Source organism: Dermacentor andersoni, chromosome 4 (genome assembly GCF_023375885.2).
Source record: "Dermacentor andersoni chromosome 4, qqDerAnde1_hic_scaffold, whole genome shotgun sequence".
Taxonomy (NCBI): domain Eukaryota; kingdom Metazoa; phylum Arthropoda; class Arachnida; order Ixodida; family Ixodidae; genus Dermacentor; species Dermacentor andersoni.
The window spans coordinates 42,745,820-42,765,229 of record NC_092817.1 but is presented as its reverse complement, the minus strand read 5'-3'; the positions used below and the strand labels follow the sequence as shown (position 1 = coordinate 42,765,229).

The following is a 19,410-nucleotide window of genomic DNA, read 5'->3' as shown; positions in this document are numbered from 1 at the left end:
GCACTAAACTGTAGTCAGCGAGCATACTATTTTATCGTCGACGTGACGGGCTTGTTAAATCGCGGCGTGTCCCGTCCCAGTTGCTATACCCTGCCTTCCTTTTTTTGTTGTTTTTATTATTATTTTATTTTACCTCCCGGTGAGTGGACTGCAACGATGCGGCTGCTGGAGCCACCACACAGCCTTTCACCCTTGGTGTTCTTGCCTTCTCTTCCCTAGACGGACATTTTCTCGCAGAAAACCGGGTAAAACGCTTTTGCAGAGTTTTGCTACTAGCTCGGCACGCATCGACGATACGAAATGAGTTCCCGCCGCTTTCAATGTGAAAAACAAGCCATCACCTTCCACTGCTTGGACACGTGGGCTTTAACTCTCTTCATTTTCTTATTTTCCTTTCCTTTTTTTCCCTTTTTTTTAGTTCGTTCGTTCGTTCACCGCCGTCTAGCTGGTACGCTACTGTGTTATTCGACGTTAAATTATTGCGAAAAGCTGAATGAATAAATAAATAAACGGGAGGGAAGGTGGCTTACATCTGTGGATTCAGTAATAGGGTAGCGCCATCAGTTGTAAGGCTCGTAAAATTTTAAAACCCGACTACGTGGTCTTCAATTTTCGTTGCCATTTCGCTTGAACGGAAGGATAGAATTTTTTAGTTTCATGAATTACGAATACCCTGACAAAATCACTATGCTGAAAAGTTAATACCACAGCTATAGCTGCACCGTTATGGCCGCGCGGGTAACAGAACCACGGCAACGGCTTCGACATGTTATAATTCATGCGGAGACATTTGTTGCAGCTAACTTCTTTGCTTTCTTTGGAATTCACACCAGCGAGAAGAACAGGCATGAATACGAAAGTAGGGATGGAATTCGCTTCAAAACCTTGGAGATACGCCCATATGCCTTGCGACAAGTTCTTCCGACAAAAAAGAAAAAAAGAAAAAGTATGAACTAAGCTAAGTTTCAAAAGTAATTTTTCTTTATGTTACTAGGGTCAGAAAGCCTGACTGAAAAAGAAAGCAAAACTATAAGAATAAAAGGCAAAAGCTTTTCTCTGCAAGACACACGACCGCTAGCCAACTTCGAACTGTTTTCTGTATGTCTGCAATATTTGCAGAGAATGAAGGAACAGCGCAGGATATATGCATTTTGTTAGCGAGTGATATGCGTACCGCAGTTCTGTGCACTGTGTCTAATATGTTTGAGTTTCTAGCTCTGTGTTTTGATTTTAGTGCACGTCCTTTACGCTTTCTAAGCCCAACCCCGCAAAACTTTTCTTACCGTGGCTACTGCTGCTGCTGCTGCCCTGATAATAGCTCACGCACTGCACAGCACTCGTATAAACGAATCGGCTTATACGTAGCGTCATCTGTACGACCCTTACAGATGTGCCGGGGGCCGGCTCTGTTCTCTACGAATTTACGCAGTGAAAGTACAAAGATACTTATATATCCTTACTGCAACTAATATACGCCTCAGAGCGCGTAATTCCTTTATTAAAGCGAAGCTTTTTGCGCCTTATTTCCCGGAATTTTCTGCGACTGCTCAGTTGGCTTCTTGCCGAGTAAACTGGGCCGATCCTTGAGTGTAGTGCAACAGTAAACAGCATGGGCCGATTCCGGAAGTTGGCGGGATGAAAGAGTGGGCAGATCCCGGAGACTTGTGTGTACAATCTGCGGCAGCGTAAACCACGTGGTACTGATTTCCGCGTCTCGCTCATTAGCCGGGCAGGCACGTAATCGCTATGCTTAGGACAACAGTATTTAGAACATTTATTTATGCCTACTTTGCGAAGACTTCGTTTCACGTGAGATGAAACACTGTCTATCTATCAGTAGGCGATCGAGCTAGTGTCTGTCGAAACTAGCTAGCTCGCCCATTGAGCTCTGTCGAGTGGCAGGAACTGATTGACGGTGCAAGAGAACGCACTCATCGGCAAGCACACGCTTAGACACGCAAACACCCAAGACAAACACTCATACGGCATGTAAGTGCTCACTACCAACTGTTAATTCGCCATATTGGTAATCCAAATTTGTAAACGATCGCCGCGCATGCTCGCTAGATACGTTATTAAGTAAGACCACATCTACTTCAGTGCGATATGTTATAGCACGCCGATTACCATCGGGACTCTAACAAGCTGACCTCAGAAGGAAAAATGGAAAGAAAAGGCTCACTGACGCATCGGTTCTTATCCATACTTCAGAGAACCTTCCTAAAACCAAATGTGCTGTTGCACTTATGCTTCTGTTGAGAGTACGAGTTTCACCTAATCGTGTCTCACCCTCCCACCCCTCTCCTTCCACACTAAAAACATCTGCAACGAGATGCGCAAATTTGTCTTCTCTTTTTTTTTACTTTACTAATAGTAGTTTAGCAAGATTAATTACCAACTGGCCCAGCTACAAGTTCTGGACTGGCAGGAACTGCAGCAATGCATGCTTCAGTTTCTCCGCTTTCTGCAGGACCCCGGTACTTTTGTCACCGTGGATTACCTTGAATCTATAGGTCACCTACCAAGGTGCCGAGCAAAAGGCGCTGGTCGTCATTAAAAATAATAATTTCTGGGCTTTTACGGGCCAAAGCCACGATCTAATTTTGAGGGACGCCGTATAGGAGGGGGGGGGGAGTCCGCATTTATCTTGATCTTCAATAAAACTTCAGTTGGGGCTAGTTGATTCATAGTATCCTTAGGGTGAAAAAAAAATTAAGCGCAGACATCCAGGACAACCCGCAAACAAGAGACGAGACAAGCATCAGCGCTGTGCTTGTGTCTCTCTTTTTTTTTCTTTTTTTTGAACGTGCAGTCAAAGCACGGTACACGAGCGATCTCGCATTCCGCCGCCATAGCAATGCAGTCGCCGATGCCTGGATACGAACCCGCGACTTCTCAGCTAAGCAGCTCAATGCCACCGCCACTGGGCTACCGCGACGGGTCTGGTCGTCATTGCGGAGACAGATGCACAGGAGATGTTCGATATAGACTCCTCGCGCGCGCAACAAGTGGGTGTGTCACTCCTCGTAATCACGAATGAACAACGCTCTTTTGTGAACGCCACACCCAGCCACAAGCGAAAGAGTAATGTTACATCGCAGCATGGCGTGGAGGCTCATTTTACGGAAAAAAAAAAAGGGAAGGCAAGTCGCCAATGTCATGGAGGTGTTCGCCAGGTCCTACGCACATGCAAGAACACAGCGGGGACGTAGATAAAAGAGAATCGGTACACCCGCGCAGCTTGACGACGATTGTTCCACGTGTAATAGGGTCGCTCGCATGGACTGTAAGTATACATATATGTGGTACTCGTATATGGCTGGCGGTGGCTGTGGCTCCGGAAAGAAGGCGAGAGCAGCCGCATTCTCCGCGACAACGAGGAGCTTGAATGCGCGCTCTCTCCTGTGTCACTTCCGAGAACCGTCGTCGTTTGGCCCGGAAGAGATTAGCCGCGTCTGGGCTGCGGAAACAGCGCGTAACGAAGAGCTCCGCAACGCTTCCTTCGCTCCGGTTCCAGAAGTCAGCCGAGCGCGCGCTACGATAAGAGGGGCGAACCGGAAACGAGAGTTCGTAGGTCGGAATCGCTGCGACGATGGAGTGTGCTACCCAAGTTTAACCGCGTTAGGCTTAAACTACAGCGACTAAGTGGCAGATTTAGCGAACGGCTCTGTTCTTTCTTAATTTGCGTGCGTAAGAGAATGCTTTTTCTCGCTCTGTCCTGCACTTTGTGTTTCGTGCTTTGTCTATGCAAGTGTGTGTGTGCGTGTGCGTGTGCGTGTGCGTGTGCGTGTGCGTGTGTGTGTGTGTGTGTGTGTGTGTGTGTGTGTGTGTGTGTGCGCACGCGCGCGCGTAGGCAAGATATTCATGTTGTTTAGAATGACTTCCTGCGCGGATTGCGATAAAGTTGGCGTGTGAGTGTGCGCATAGCACATCAGATCAAAACAGATAAGATCGTTCGAGGGTATAACTGGCAATGTAGGTTAAGCGACGTGCGAGTTGTAAGCTCGGCTTCAACCATCCGATAAAGATGGGCTTCTGCAATTGGTCAACTGGGGCAATCCAAAGGTCGAGTGCGTCTTCATGGTAGCAAGCAGACCAGCATCGATTTCCTCAGACACATGTGAACACAAGCACGAATGGGCAAAATTACGAATTTAGTGAATTAAATCGGCGCGTTTTTTTCTTTCGTTCCCATTCACTGCTTCTCTGCCACATAATCATAATGCGAACGTGGGCATGTTTTTTTTTTTATTTCGAGCCTTTCTTGTGTCCCCGCTCTTCTTTCCGTCTTTACTTCCACTTTCCCTTCCCCTAGTGCAGGGTAGCAAACCGGAGGCTCTAACTCTCTAACCGCCCTGCCTTTCTCTCTCTCTCTCTGGACATGGTTCTATCCAGAGCGCTCTGATATACATGGTCCTCTTATGTAAACGGCGACACGACACGAAGATTGGGGACTGCTTATTCAAGCACACACACCTCTCTCTCTCTCTCTCTCTCTCTCTCTCTCTCTCTCTCTCTCTCTCTCTCTCTCTCTCGCTCGCTCTCTACCCGTTCAAATTATTATGCGTTGCCATAAGGCAACGCATAACCAGCTCCTGAAATGCAGTGCTTGCAGGCGCGACCGTAACTTCACCATATTCGCGGCCGCTCCCCTCACAGGGGTACTTGTTTCACAAAACCGTCTTGCTTATGTAATCAACAATTTAGGTATACTTCGAAGACCAGGAAAAAGAGGAAAGGGGTTAACGCTGCCCCCTGTCTGCACAATGATTACCTTTATACCGTACAGTTACGAGCGCACTGTGGTTACCTTGAACCTTTATGGCCTACGGCATTTGTGTTCAGTTAGAGGAATACCTAATCGTATTCTCGTGGGTAATTACAGCAGCTAACACAACAAATGAGCTGAAATATGTTGTGTGCCAGAGAACAAGTGCGCTAGACCGTAACTGAGATTCATATTAACGTGGTTATAGCCTGGTTTTGATCATCCAGCGCAGCGGCGGGCAAATTAGTTCCACAGCCACATTAAGACACATTAAGGTACGTCCCCTTGGTGTAGCATGCACTATCTTCACTTTCCAATGCTTCGTCGTGGAAGATCTGCATTTGTGCGTGTGCTGTGGGCGGAAGACGTTCACGATAATTTGTTGCTCCAGGCTCCCACTTTACTCCCGGCAGAAGCAGAAGCGACGCTACAAAGCGGGGTCGCTGGTCCACGACCAATTGTTGCTTCGCATTATGCGCTTGGACCGTGGCCTGTTATAAGCAACGAAATGAGACCTTGCCATTGTGAAACACTTTGTATATATATGTTTTCGAAGTACTTCAAGGGAGGCTATAGAGAAAAATATTAAGTCGAGGTGGACTGAAAGGTTAATTAGGCTTCTGTAATAATGAATTCGTCGTTCAAAGCGAGGACGGAGCTTTTGTAATCCACAGAAAATGACGAATATAGAAAACTGGAGTAGCGCAACACTGGTATAGAGGCAGTTCACGTGGAGATTGCGCCAAGACGTACGTTTCGGCGCTAGTGGTTCAAATTTAGGAGCAGCAGCAGGACAGTCGGCGGCAATTTCCTATAAGCACTAAAGTTATACAGAGTGTTTCTACGAAGGCTTTCAGTAATGTTCAAAAAGTAGCCGCTTTGAAATAAACAGACGGTTTCGTCAGAGGCATGACATCAACGGCGGCGACCATAAGGTGACGGGGGTACGCGATAATTATTCGCTTATTAACAAAAAGACATTATTTGCATTTTAGGCATTTAATTTTAGCGGGCTCATCGCAATTGGGAAATTAAAGCGAGCTTTCCGTACAAGTCATATCCAAACGTTGATATGGCTTGCCCGGAAAGCTCTCTTCAATTTCCCAGTTACGGTGAGCCCGCTAAAGTTAAATGTTCAAAAGGTAATTAATATTTTTTTTTTATTAATTGACGACCAGTTACCGCTTATCACCTGTCACCCGATGATTAGCGCGGCTGACGGCATGTCTTCGAAAGAACAGTCCTGCTTTTTTTTTCGTTTTTTATACGGTATTTAGAAGATGTCGCCTTGAATTGGCGCTGGCTACTCCTTTTCAAATAGGGATATAAAAAAGAATAAATCATAATAAAAATTACGAAATCGTAGTAACGCAAATTTCAGTCACATATGTACACTAATGTCACATTATAACTGAAAGCCAATTCAGAAACACAGCAACACAAAGTCACAACACATGTGCACTAAAGTAAACACAAAGTCCCGTCACATAACTATAGACTAAAATCCAAAATCCAGCCTTTCTGAGGCACCTTATCCCTGTTTATCACCTTTACACCACAGAGACTAAAATCAGGGCACATAAGAAAGCACGGATTAGATTCATGTGAAGCTACATAAAACCAGGCGTTGAATTGGCCAAAGCCGGCAAAAAAAAAAAACTTCTTTTCTTTGTAGAAAACCTCGGTATAGTGGCACACAGAAAACTATGATAAACTTCTAGACGAATAATCTATCGATCTAGCTCGACGTATTAATTTTTTACTGTCCCATTAATATTCTTACAGCACCAGTGACACGTGTTTGATGCTCTCCTATCATTTGCCTTTCTGTTTTCCCTCTTGCAACTACAAACTACATTGCTGTAGTTGCAAGTGCCATGTACCGTTTCTTGCTCTGTCTTCGTTCTAGTAGCGCAACACTGTCATACAATGTACATTGTAGCGTTTGCGCCTGCTTGTGTATGCTTTTTGTTGGTCTTTTTCACACAGACCTTTTTCTTTGACCGAAGCGGAGCGGTGGAGAGCAAGCTGTTCTCATTTCATCCTCTTCCTTTGATCTCTACTTACCCGCTTTGTTGGCCCAGCACCTGCGTCATCCTTCGGCTCAGCTCGATTAGTGGTCTCGACGATAATTTCCGTCACGCCTGAGGGGTAAAAAAAAAGGGGGGGGGGAGCCCGTGGGGAACTTAGTTATAAGTGCATGTTAGCACTTAGCACCTGGCTCTCTATCACGGCGTCGCAATTTCGGGCCTATAGGCATTGCTTCAGGACCGTTCAACTCCATTAACTATCACACGAAGGCGGTCGATCTAGCTTGAAGCGCATTCAGTATAACGTTACAACTTTCCGCACCAACTAAGCTTTGCACGCTAGTTCTTCTGCAAGACTCAAGAGTAGCTAGCCCGACGATTATTCTGATTAACCTCACTGCCCTTCGCCTTTTTTTTTTGTCTCTTTCTCTCTCCAGTGCGGGCTCCGCTGTTGAAAGCACACATACACCATTTCCCGGTTTGTCGATTGTTCTCGCTTATCGAACGGAAATGACGCATAAAGAAAGCTATTCTGCTGAGTTTCGAATAGGAAGTCAACCTGTGGTATGTGGTGCACATAGCACGAGGTAAAAGGGCACGTGGAGCGAGAGCACAAAACGTTCGAGTGGGCAGGGGGAAGGGGGGAGAGAGAAAAAGAAAACCGTATAACAACGACAAGAGCTTCTCAGCTGATTAGCTGGAATCCAATGTTCCTGCGTTAAATATTGCTGAACGGATAGCCATTGTTCATGTCCTACTAGCACGAACCTTGTAGCACCAAGAAAACCAGTTCGCAACAGAAAGAAAATAACGGAAAGACAGAAAAAAAAAAAGACAACGAAACACTCTCCGCAAAAGATAAGCGTTTAGAACCTTCCATTATAGTTTCACTGATGGGCACGTATAGGATACGGGTGCCTCCTCGAGCGTTTAAGGAAACCAAGCATGCTGCATGAAACCGAACCCGAGTCTTAAACAATCCCCTTGAGTCAAGACTCCCTAGTTACTCCGAACTATATTTCCGCAGCCTACGCCCCTCTATTTTTTTCCCCGATAACTCGTGTCAGTGAAGACTCTGAAAGCATCTTGCCACAACAGAGAATAAAGTTCCGCGGAAGAATTCCGGAAGAATGCGCACCCGAGTGCTTTCCCGGCACCGTTGCTCTCCTGTTCTGCACCACAAGCGAGCCACGCCCAGCACAGAGAGAACGCAGCTGTGCACTCAGCTATAGCTGAGCGCCTCTCCCTGTGCGAGTTTGGTTGAGTTCTTCTGAAGTTGTAGCTGTCACGTTAATGCGGCCTGCAGGTTGCACTCCGAACAACGAAAAGATCGCCGCTCGTCGTGCTTGACCCGAGAACGCGCCTCTTCCGGCAGCGTATAGGAACCGATCACTCAAGAAACTTTGGTGCCCATCTTTTGTTCGCTGCCGTTTTGCTCAGCGGAGCTCGTAACTGCGTGTCTGTGTAGCTCGAAAGCTTAAGCTGAATACCCCTACGTCGCTCGAAAACTCCGTGCTACCGACGACGACAACGACGTACACGGCCGTCGTCGACCTACTCGCTGCAGCTACAGCTTGACCTTTCCTATCGGATGTAGCTGTTTTGCTGCTGTATAAGCAGTAAGACGCAGTCTGTGGAAACGAACGCATCGGACTCGCATTCAACGAGAAAGGACAGGCATAGATGACCTTTCTGGGAACAACTGCGAGCCTGCGTCTCTTCCCGTGTGTGTACGTGTGGTATTTGCATATATGTTTACATGATTATAGTAATTAACAGTCACGGTGCAATGTGGTCCAGGGAATATCCTCTTCTGGCATTGTATAGGTCAAACGAAATACTGAGTTTTCACGTCTCCACTGGTTTTCTTTCTTCTTTAAAAAAGATTTTGTTTAAATCAATTTTTCTAGAGAATTGTCATACTGATTGCCACTCCTTTAGTCGGCCATGTCGCCACCCCTCTTAACCAGTGTTGGTAACTTAATAAGCTTAACGACAACTTTGTCTTCTTGGAGTCTTATCGGCTTTCTCCAGGGCCCCTTTAGACACTGTTTTTCACTGAAGTAAGTTGCCGGTATATTGCCCTGGTAAAATTCGTTAAGGGACATTGGCTCAGTCCAATGTCTCTGGCCCTAATATTATTGCAAAGCGGTATACACGTGCGCCTCTATTTGTTTTTTATCGAGCCAACAGAGTCAAAGCTGTCTTTCTTGGCAAAGCAAAATTGTGCGATTTGCCATTGTCTTCGAAAATGGGATGCTGTTTCCGTTTTCCCTTTCCACCGTCGATTAAGCATAAAAGGAGGTAATTTAAAGCTATAGTTCAGCAACAAGTAATGAGGCAGACGTATCACAACAACGAACACATAAAAAATTAAACGTTCCAATTGAAATCATCACCGTCACTTAATTAGCAACTTTTCGCTAAGAACGAACTGTTTTAGACGCGACTTCGCGAATTTTGCTCAGTTACCATTAAATTATAGCTTACTCGCCGCAGATTTCGGTTTCATGCAGCACACGACAGCTCGCAAGGCTTGAACGCGCCCCTGGTAATCTTCGCATCCCGCCTTCTTTCACGTCCACGTCATGCGGAAGCAGCAGCAGAGGCATTAGTTCTGCTAACTGTGCTTATACACGAATTCAATGGGAAAGCACAGTTTCGTTTGTTCGGATACTCCGTATCGCGCCGAAGCAGCGGGTGCTCTCGCGACTGCCATTGTTTGGATTTCATTGACCTCTGCGCTCGTCTATCCGAGCACTCGCTTTTTCAGTCGGTCGGCGTCGTTGCACAGCGACCGCGGTTCATAACCACTTTATAATTTTCGCATTCCCAGTGCTTCGTTTACTGTCCGTCCGTCCGTCCGTCCGTCCGTCCGTCCGTCCGTCCGTCTGTCTGTCTGTCTGTCTGTCTGTCTGTCTGTCTGTCTGTCTGTCTGTCTGTCTGTCTGTCTGTCTGTCTGTCTGTCTGTCTGTCTGTCTGTCTGTCTGTCTGTCTGTCCGTCCGTCCGTCCGTCCGTCTGTCTGTCTGTCTGTCTGTCTGTCTGTCTGTCTGTCTGTCTGTCCGTCCGTCCGTCCGTCCGTCCGTCCGTCCGTCCGTCCGTCTGTCTGTCTGTCTGTCTGTCTGTCTGTCTGTCTGTCTCTCTCTCTCTCTCTCTCTCTCTCTCTCTCTCTCTCTCTCTCTCTCTCTCTCTCTGTGCGCGCGCGTGCTTACGTGCGTGTGTGTGTTTGCAGACACTTAAGAAGGGATAATTTCAATAAGTATAGAAGTATACTGAGCGACAATACAAGCACAGAACATACAATACAACGATAAGGAGTCAAATTGCATTTTAAGCTATCGAAGCCAACACCATTTACTTCGACGAATTCGAACCGCGTTACTTGCGCTCCTCCCACGCGGGTTTCGAGTTCATATTCCCCAGTGTTGTGTGATGAGCAGCATGACCTAGCAACCCACTGAGTTCCCAACTTCGTGCTATAGGCAGCCGTTAAGGTGTAATACACATAATAAATTTTCACCTACGTTGTGTTATTTATAGCGATAGCTGTTTTATTATGCAAGTTTGTGTCAGTATATTCAAAAGATGGGCATAAAAGGAAAGCTCGCTGAATTTTTCTTTTTTGTAAAGCTATTTGTATTGTTCTAGGACCTTCGAACGAGATTCGACGAAAGATGAAATGTCGTTTTTCCGAAGCGTTCCTAAAGCGTTCCTAAAGCGATCGATAAACGAGCTGATGGGAGAGCAATCGATCCATCTCCATTGACTCACCCTCGCTGAACTGGCCAATTTACCGCAGATAAGCGCTTCACTTCACAATTTTTTTTTTCCGGGGCATAGAAGGCCCATCTTCAAAGCATGCACGGCAAGAAGTTGCCGAAAGTTGACTGGTTGAGTTTACGTTAAAGGTTGAATTTGCGAGTGGTTGAGTCAACATAACATTTTTTTTTGTAAGGAAGCAGGCTCCAATTATTTGTTTTATACTTTGTATACTTTAGTTTGCAATATATGATTCGTAGTTACGGAACTCCTAACGCAATAGCTGTGTAGTCCGTCTGCTTTCCACAAACGCCCAAAGAATGTCTGCAGTGATGACACCATGGGTAGACTATTTCAGTTTAAGCAGGCAGAGGGGATTGGGAAAGCAACATTCAGCACGCTATAGAAGGAAAACAGGTTGTTAGAAGCAGCATCAAGGGATAGGACACTGACAAGAATTTTCAACAGGTGCACCTAACGTTCGGTCCATCGGGCGAAGAGGTCGGAAATTGCGAGCTGGACGTAGAGCTCACAAACTCTAGGTGTTACGCAGGCGAAGACGCTGTGACTGGCATCGAAAATTGACGCTTTGAAACATCACTTTCGCGAAGCTGACACTTGCTGTCATGTCGAAGCGTTCACTCCAGCGACGTTCCTTGTTCAGCTACTCTACTACGTCAAGAATTTTAAGTCTTCTATGCTTGTTTACTTTGTCTTTTCTTTCGCTCTCTTTTTTGCCAGCGTTCTCTCATTTTTTTCTCCCATTCACGTACTATTCCGCCACGTACGTATTTACGTGGCGTTTCCTGGGCAACATTTTGGGTTCGCATCAAATATACACAATGGTAATTCGAATTCTCACTTGGAGAGTGCCCACTCCTTCAAGTTCTTCGTGGACATACATTTTCCTTTTGTCATCGAACATCGTCTAGTGGTTCTTTATTATTCTTTTTTGTGTGTGTGTGGTTATCTGTAAATTTTAGTCGTGCGCTGCTGGATATTTAAGCTATACATTTAGGGGACGACTCGAGTGCTAGTGCAGACCCCGCTGCAAAATGTTTTACGCACTGAGGGAGATTTTGCACTCGCGTTGAGAAAGAATCATTGTAATACGAAAAACATGACCGCTAATTCGAAATCGATAGGCAGGACCATTAGGCCAAGGAAGGTAGAGAAAACGTAAACCTTTACTCGATTTCGATTTCTCCTGTGTTCTTTCACTTTCATCTCGGGATAATTTCGAGATCTTCGTGGGACTACAAAGGGCAGGGTTTCTTATCGCAGAAGCTGTTTTGTTTTTCTTTATTTTTGGAAGGGAGGGGGGAGGGGCTCAGAGAACTCTGAAATACAGCACAGTCGTTCCTACACAGACAAGTCGTAGAATGTAAAGTCACGAAAATCCAGCGACGCTGCCGCCACGTTCCATTCAGGCAAGAACAAAAAAAAAATGGAATTTGATGATGTGTAGGATGATTATGATGAGTATGAAGATGGTAATGATTATGACTACAATGATGGCGGCGATGACTATAACTGATTGTGAATAGGAAAAAGAGGATAACGACTATTATGATGATGGTGGTGGTGCCGTTGATAATGACTACGATGGTGATGATACTTATTATCCCGATGATGATGACTAAGATGGTTATAGTAATGACTACTATCATGAGGACAATGAATGTGATGATGGTGACGATGATTATGACGATAATAAAATTTGGCAAACGCCACTGGCGGGACATTTCCCGGAGGCTTGATGAAGTTTTAAAATATTGCTTGGCCACGTCTGTTGTTCTAAGAATAAGGAATATGAGGTGATGATGACGAAGAAGGGTATGAGATATCACGTATTCACGTGGCGTTTGCTGGGCAACATTTTAGGCTCGCATCAAATATACACAATGTTAATTCGAGTTCTCACTTGGAAAGTGCCCACTCCTTCAAGTTCTTCGTGGACATACATTTTCCTTTCGTCATCGAACATCGTCCCATCGTTCGTTATTATTTTTTGCTGTTATGATGACGAGGAAGTTTTAACAAACTACGCTGGCGTGAGTTTCTCCGCAAGTCAAGATTGGCCAAGTATTGAAAAATTGTTTGGCAAGGACCGATGTTTAATGTGGCGAACAGCGAAGATAAAGAGAGAAGCGATCATGCAATCGCCTGCACTGTCTGCCTGCACTATTTTCGTTAAAGGTTTACAGAAACGAACCATGTTTTAAATTTTAACAATCAACCTCTCTTTAAAGGTCCCTAAAGGTGAAATAAATGTTTGCACAACGAAGCGAGTAACGACCACCGTGAACACCTGACTCTTACAGGCACCCTTTCTTATTCCGATATTGCGCAGTAAAAAAAAAATGAAAACGATTATAATCCAACCGGCGCTAGCGGAATGCGGCTTCTCACTGTGTGCCAGCTTCACTGATTCCACCTTTGGGGAAAACAACGCCACAAAGATGAACGCACAAAGCAAATGTGACATTCGGATACAGTAACTGAAAGAAAAGATAAACCTCGGCGGCTGTTCTTGACTGCCTTTGCACCCTGCGGGTTCCACACATCGAGACTTCTTAAAGAGAGAGAGAAAAAAAAAAGAGCGTCGCAACTGCTTGTATTCGATGGCGGCTTTGTCTTTGCGTTCCCCGGAGAGCAGTGAAAAGAATGCGCTCCTGAACTTTTCGGGAAAAGCGTTTTCTCGGTAAGAAGCGCATCATTGCCAAAACTTCTGTTCTTATTTGGCTACAAAAGCGAAATATAAATAGAAAGAACTGAAGAGAAAGGGAGAAAAGAAAGCAATCTCTCTTCGAGATTCGCACTTGAGTCAAAAGCTCTCGCCATTTTTATCAGCATGTTTTCAAGCTATTAAATCTTAAAATGATCTTTTTTTTTTTCTTTTTCTGGCTGCCCTCATATCGACGGATGCAGAGGAGTTGTTTCATAGACTCCTCACGCCCGCAAATGGGGCGTAAACGTGGCACCCATTCCAATGAGTAGAGAATAAGTATTTTCGAGCGCCACACCCAGCCTCGAGGGACTCACTAACGCTGCATCGCAGCTGGAAAAGTGTTGTATATGAGCTGCAGGTTCAGGGAACGGATCGAGTTTGATGTTGTGCTGGCGACTGCTCGGGATCCAGTTAACCTAATTCATCTTTGGTGTCCGCTCGTGGCATGGGCGCCAGAGCTTTATTGGTATAGGGTCATGAGTAGAGTGGATGCTGGCTCCCTCGCACAGTAAGCGTTGTGCCCTTGCTGGTAAGGAGTTACTAGCCAGCTATTTCCTGTATTTCTTCTTTTTTTTTTTTTTTTTTGCTGTGATTGCTTTAAAGTGTGCAAGCTAAAGAAAGTAAAGGATACAATAAAAAAAACAGGCTGTAGTTAGATAAATTGGCAGAGAGAGAGAGAGAGAGAGTGGTGGAGTACAGACGTATTTCCGTGACGTCACAGACATTTTCTTTTGATTGTTTTTGTTGTGTTTAATGATAGGTTGGCACCTATGCGGGGCACCAGCCACTATTCCTCTTTGACGTAATAGTTGTGCTCGGAATGGTCCAAAGAGAGACAACTTATCAAAAAAAGAAACGCACAGCGACATCATTTCTAAAGTTCGTCGCAGACGTCACATCGCTGTACCGTTCACAGCTTCCGCGGTGCCTCCGGACACTATAGCCGAATCGAGATAAAATTTCATCGCGCTGGCCGCGCAGCAAAATGGTTACCCCGACGACATCAGCTCACACTCCTTGCGGTCGACGCCCGTTATACCCGCGGAAATGCGGCACGAACGAGCGCCTAGAAAGCCGGCACCCATCCGCGCGAACTCGACGACGTGTGGCGCCGGCTATACCGACACCCCACGGCATTCTAAAGCCCGCAGGAGGCGCCGCAAACGCGCCCAATTAGGGCCCACATTGACGAGCGAAGCGTCACGGGCGCGTTCCACGGCTTCGGGGATGCATACGCGTCGTCGATTAATCAGGCAACGAGGCTCGCCTTTACAGCGGGCCCGGACGGTCGACGTTTCGTCGTCGGCCGCTGGCGTTCGCAGCACTGCCGAGGTATAGCTGGGCTATACGCGCCGCCTCCTTATTCTTGGACGCATGAGAGGAAGCAGCTGCGAGTCTGCGTGGCGATGTCCGAGGACTGCGACACGTACGACACTTCGGGAACAAGGAAAACTACTTACTCGACGAAAGCCGGGAAAGCGGAAAGATTCGCAGTGCCACTTTCGCGCGGGGAGAGCGGGCGTTATAAGGACAGCTATAGGTGCCTCCCAATCCGGATAATGGACGGGACGACACGGCGAGACACTTCGCTGCACTCACTCTCGCATGCACTCGCGTTTGTTCACGCTCATACTCGTGCCGCGAGCATGAATGAGGGGCCGTGAATGAGATTGGATGTAGGGTAGGTTGGAATGCGAGTCAGTGGGGACGAGTCGACGGTATAGTACCCGCGCGTGTGGTGGATGGGGTTGAGCGTGACCGAATACCCGTGGGAGCAATCAACGAACTGTAGCGGGTATTCTGAGGGAGCGGTACTGGGGTTTGAGGCCACTTCCATTGCGGCCATTTCCCACGTGGCACCTAAATTACACGCGTGTCGCGTAGGGAATGCCCTCGGGTTAGAGGATCCGTGTCGTTCCCAAGCGATGAGCTATATACCAAACTGGTATAACATCAGGCCTGAGGGCGTGTTTGAGCCCACCTTATACCGGTAGGGTCCTGCGGCTGCTGCTGCTCCTACTGTTGCTCTAGTCTGTCTGGCGCAGACACGGTGGATGCTCGACTACATGCAAGGTCGTGCGTGACTGGAGAACGGGTGGAGCCCCCTTTCAGTGATGCGATGCTCTAAGCAGACGAGTATGATATATGCTGGGGGCCATCTCTCACAATCAGAAAAAAAAAACCGTTGGGCGCCCGGAGGCCCGAGAATTTGAGCTCAGTACTCACCGCGCACAAGGAAGATGCCCTACTACTGAACACAAGCTACAAAGCATGACGTCACGAAGTTACGGCCACGCGCTGCCATGCTATTCCGCGTGAGCAAAAAATAAAATAAAATAAGTTAACTACAAGCTTTATTGGCGCTAACTTCTTCGGTAAGCACTATTATTAAAATTAAATTGTCGGGCTTTACGTGCCAAAACCACTTTCTGATTATGAGGCACGCCGTAGTGGAGGACTCCGGAAATTTCGACCACCTGGGGTTCTTTATGGTGCACACCCAAATCTAAGTACACGGGCGTTTTCGCATTTCGCCCCCATCGAAATGCGGCCGCCGTGGCCTGGACTCGATCCCACGACCTCATGCTCAGCAGCCCAACACCATAGCCTCTGAGCAACGGCGGCGGGTAGGCATTATTATTAGACGTGGCCAAGTTTTCAAAACTTACTTTGCAAAGATTTTTTCTTGAAGTGCTGAACAGCGCAGTCTCAAATTGGTAATCTGCTTAGTAATGTCTATATCATGCCTCTTTGTTTACAGACCTCCAGCTTGTGCATAGACTATCGCTGCGGCGTTATTTAAGTTATAAAAGGGGCCCGCCAATTCATGAATGCATTTATTTATTTATTTATTTATTTATTTATTTATTTATTTATTTATTTATTTATTTATTTATTTATTTATTTTATTCCGTCACTGACGTGAGTGAGTGGGCACCGGGCTCCCCAAAACGCCATAACAAGCCGGCACTGAACAAAAGAAAGGCAACGAAAAAGCCAGACAGTCAGGTGACTTAACAGCACTAAAACAGTTTAAAGCATAAATGGCATAACACACATTGACATAAAGTAATCTCACATAAAAGTAGAGAAGACAACTCACAGAAACAGATCACAAAAAGAAAAAAAGACACCAGAACGTGAAGCCAGCTCACATAGGTACACTAAATACAGAAAACACAAAGTCAGTCCACAAAATTCACATGAATTAGGCACATAAAAGACCGACCTTCCTGTCTAACAGGCATAGGATCCTCGCGAAGTAGAATGAATGAGACTTCTCTGTTGACGCGATTAGCGGAATTAGCTAATCGGTAAACGCAGTGACGGCGTTTATGCGCTTATAACGTGAGGCCCGCAGTGTCGTTTCGATTAGCGCTAACACGTCCTGTCGTATGTGCGTGTGTGCGTGCGTGTGTAGAACTTTATTGGGGAAGAGAAAAAAAATAACGGGAGCGAAAAGGCTGCCTAAGGGTGGGTCCCTTGGTCCAGAGCTCCGCTGGAGCGGGCTGCTCGTTGGGCCTGATCTAGAAGAGCTGTTTGCGCCTCCGGATCGCAGTCCGCTAGTCTCCATGGCAACGAGAAGTTTGACGTTAGTGCGAGTGGCGAGTCCACTGCGCGAGGGCGCCTCCTGCACTACCACGTGACGTGCCTCAGTGTGGGTTTTCTTGCCCGCACCAGGGGCAAGTGTGCTCTGGCGCCGCCGATGCGATTTCGCTCTGTCGGAGCAGGTTTTGGCTAAGTGCTGGTTCGAATCAATTCAGCGCCCTCCTCTTCCCAGACCTGTTGTAATCAACGCAAAAGCTCACAGACGCCACGTGGCTGTCTTTGTCAGTTCGCTCGATCGAACGGGGCGCGAAGTCGAAGACGAGACGAATTTTGCAACTTTACAAGACGATCACTCGATGACTGGTGCAGTTAGCTATGAAGCTGTATCTTTTTTTTTTTTTTTTTTTTTTTTTACTTCGGGTGCAATGCGCTCTGCCGATGGACGTTGTTATCTAAGCATCCCATAATGTGCCTTCGCCGTACTTTGGTTACACATCAGAGAAGTTATTTTTTGGTTAGCTCGCACGGGATGTCCGTTCAGTAGAGCAGCGTCAGAAACATCGTGCTAATGCTTCACACACACATGCATAAACACACGGCAAAAAGAAAGAAAGAAAGTTGACTTCAGCGAATCCGTCCCTTCGACCCTAAACTCATTTTCGGCTACAGCAGCAGACTCTCTGTGCCGCTGAGTTGTTGATGATGATGATTCCCTGAACAATAGAACAAACCCAGTGTGCGAGATAAGCCAAATACCAGGAAGTAGGATTCTGATAAAAAGTGTGAACCAACATATGAAAGAGGCCGATCATAAATAAACTAAGATATATGTGTAACGTAGTAATAAGCATTGCATTAATGAAAATAAATAAAAAGAACATAATAATAATAATAATAATAATAATAATAATAATAATAGGAAGGGCTGAGGCTATGGATAACTGTTAAGTACAACTTTGTCTTCGTGATGCACCCGTCGTCATCGCCCGCTACAGTGCTGCCTGTTGTAGCCTCCGAGTTACATGCACACACGCCACCACTCCCCAATTCTGTGGGGTACTCGAAACCCTGCACAAATCAGCACTCGCAAAAGCTGTGCTATATATAGGAGAATGGTTGGCGTGCCCGGCTTTCAACTGCACATTGCCGCAGGGCCGTGGGCGAGTATCCTGGTGGTGGTGGTGGATACATTTTCGTTCTTTTTCTTCGCCCTATGTATACGGCTAGGGTGAAGCTGAGGATGAAGAGTTGACCTCACACAACGACGACAGGATAACGACAACGACGAACGGACACAACGAACCCTCTCGCGGGTCGGTACCTTATTTAGAAGGAGACAACCATAGCAAACATCAGTTTCGTGCATTTAACGGCTGTCACGGTAAAAAAGCAGCGGTTTAGCGCGACCTCGCCGAATGGCAACCCAAATTCCAGAAAGCAGAGGCCGGCGCGGTGGCCGAGCGGCTCGGTCCTCATTACGCAGCCCCGAAACGCTTTTCTTTCTTTTTTTTTCTGTAAGGACGCACTTCCGGTTCGTGGGGTACTTCCTCGAGGCAACGTGAAAGGGAACGCCCAATAGCTTTCAAGCGGGCCGTGTGTAGCGCGGGTAAACGCACGTGCGTCGCATGACATCCTTCGGTGGGTGTAAATGTCCGGCTTCTTGCACGTCCGGTTTGAACACGCTCACCGCGCCGTAATCGTTGTTTAATAAAAAAAAACGAATTCGGTGTTCCTTTTCACAGTGCTCACAACTGTATCATTTTGCAGCCCTCGTGCTCCGTCCTCCCCCTCGCAACGACCAACAGTTGTTGCGCCGACGACATTGAGCGCGCGCGCCGCTTACAATTAACGCTCTGAAAGTAACGCTTAAAGTTATGCTCCTTACAGGTAGAGCACGCTCGTCGACTAGGACCCACGTCGTCACCAACAATAGTGGAATTAGTGGCAATTCTCCAAGCCACCTATTTTATCTGAACGTATGAGACACCAACAAAGTGGGTAATGTGTACGGACTCCTAATTGGGTTTAGCATGTCTTAAAGATATTAATGACAGCCAACCACACGCACGAGTAGCGTACGCAGTACTGAACAGTTTAACTCAGGCTAATGAAAGAAGACACGAAGTGACATTGCAGCGGGTCCCGGGACGTGCTGGTATAGCAGGCAACGAACTATAGCGGACTCGTTGGTAAAATCGGCCCATAAAGATGCAGAAATTCAACTCATTCCTTTATCCCCAATGGACACGAAATGTATATTGAGGGTACTAAAGAAGGACTTTTACATGTCGACCTGGTTTAATAAAATTTCTATAAGGAATCAATTCTTTACGAAGTGGACCCTCAACTCAAATACCAGCTGGAGGTAGCACTTTCTAAAAGTACCAAGACACTAATTCATCGACTGCGCATTGGGACAACATGCACCAAACGTTTCCTATGTCGCATAAAACGGGCTTCTTCCCTGGCTTTCTCCTGTGGCCACGATGATGAGGATGTTCGCCATCTACTCCTCGATTGCCCCATATACGCGACGTAATGACGGCAAATAGAACAAGAGCTACACTCCATT

The 19,410-nt window shown here is 46.6% G+C and overlaps 1 protein-coding gene across 1 annotated transcript in view; it reads left to right on the top strand.

Moving 5' to 3' along the window:
• LOC126537009 (uncharacterized) overlaps nt 1–19,410 on the top strand; it is a 108,023-nt gene that overhangs the window by 48,657 nt on the left and 39,956 nt on the right. The gene's annotated exons all lie outside the window — the stretch shown is intronic.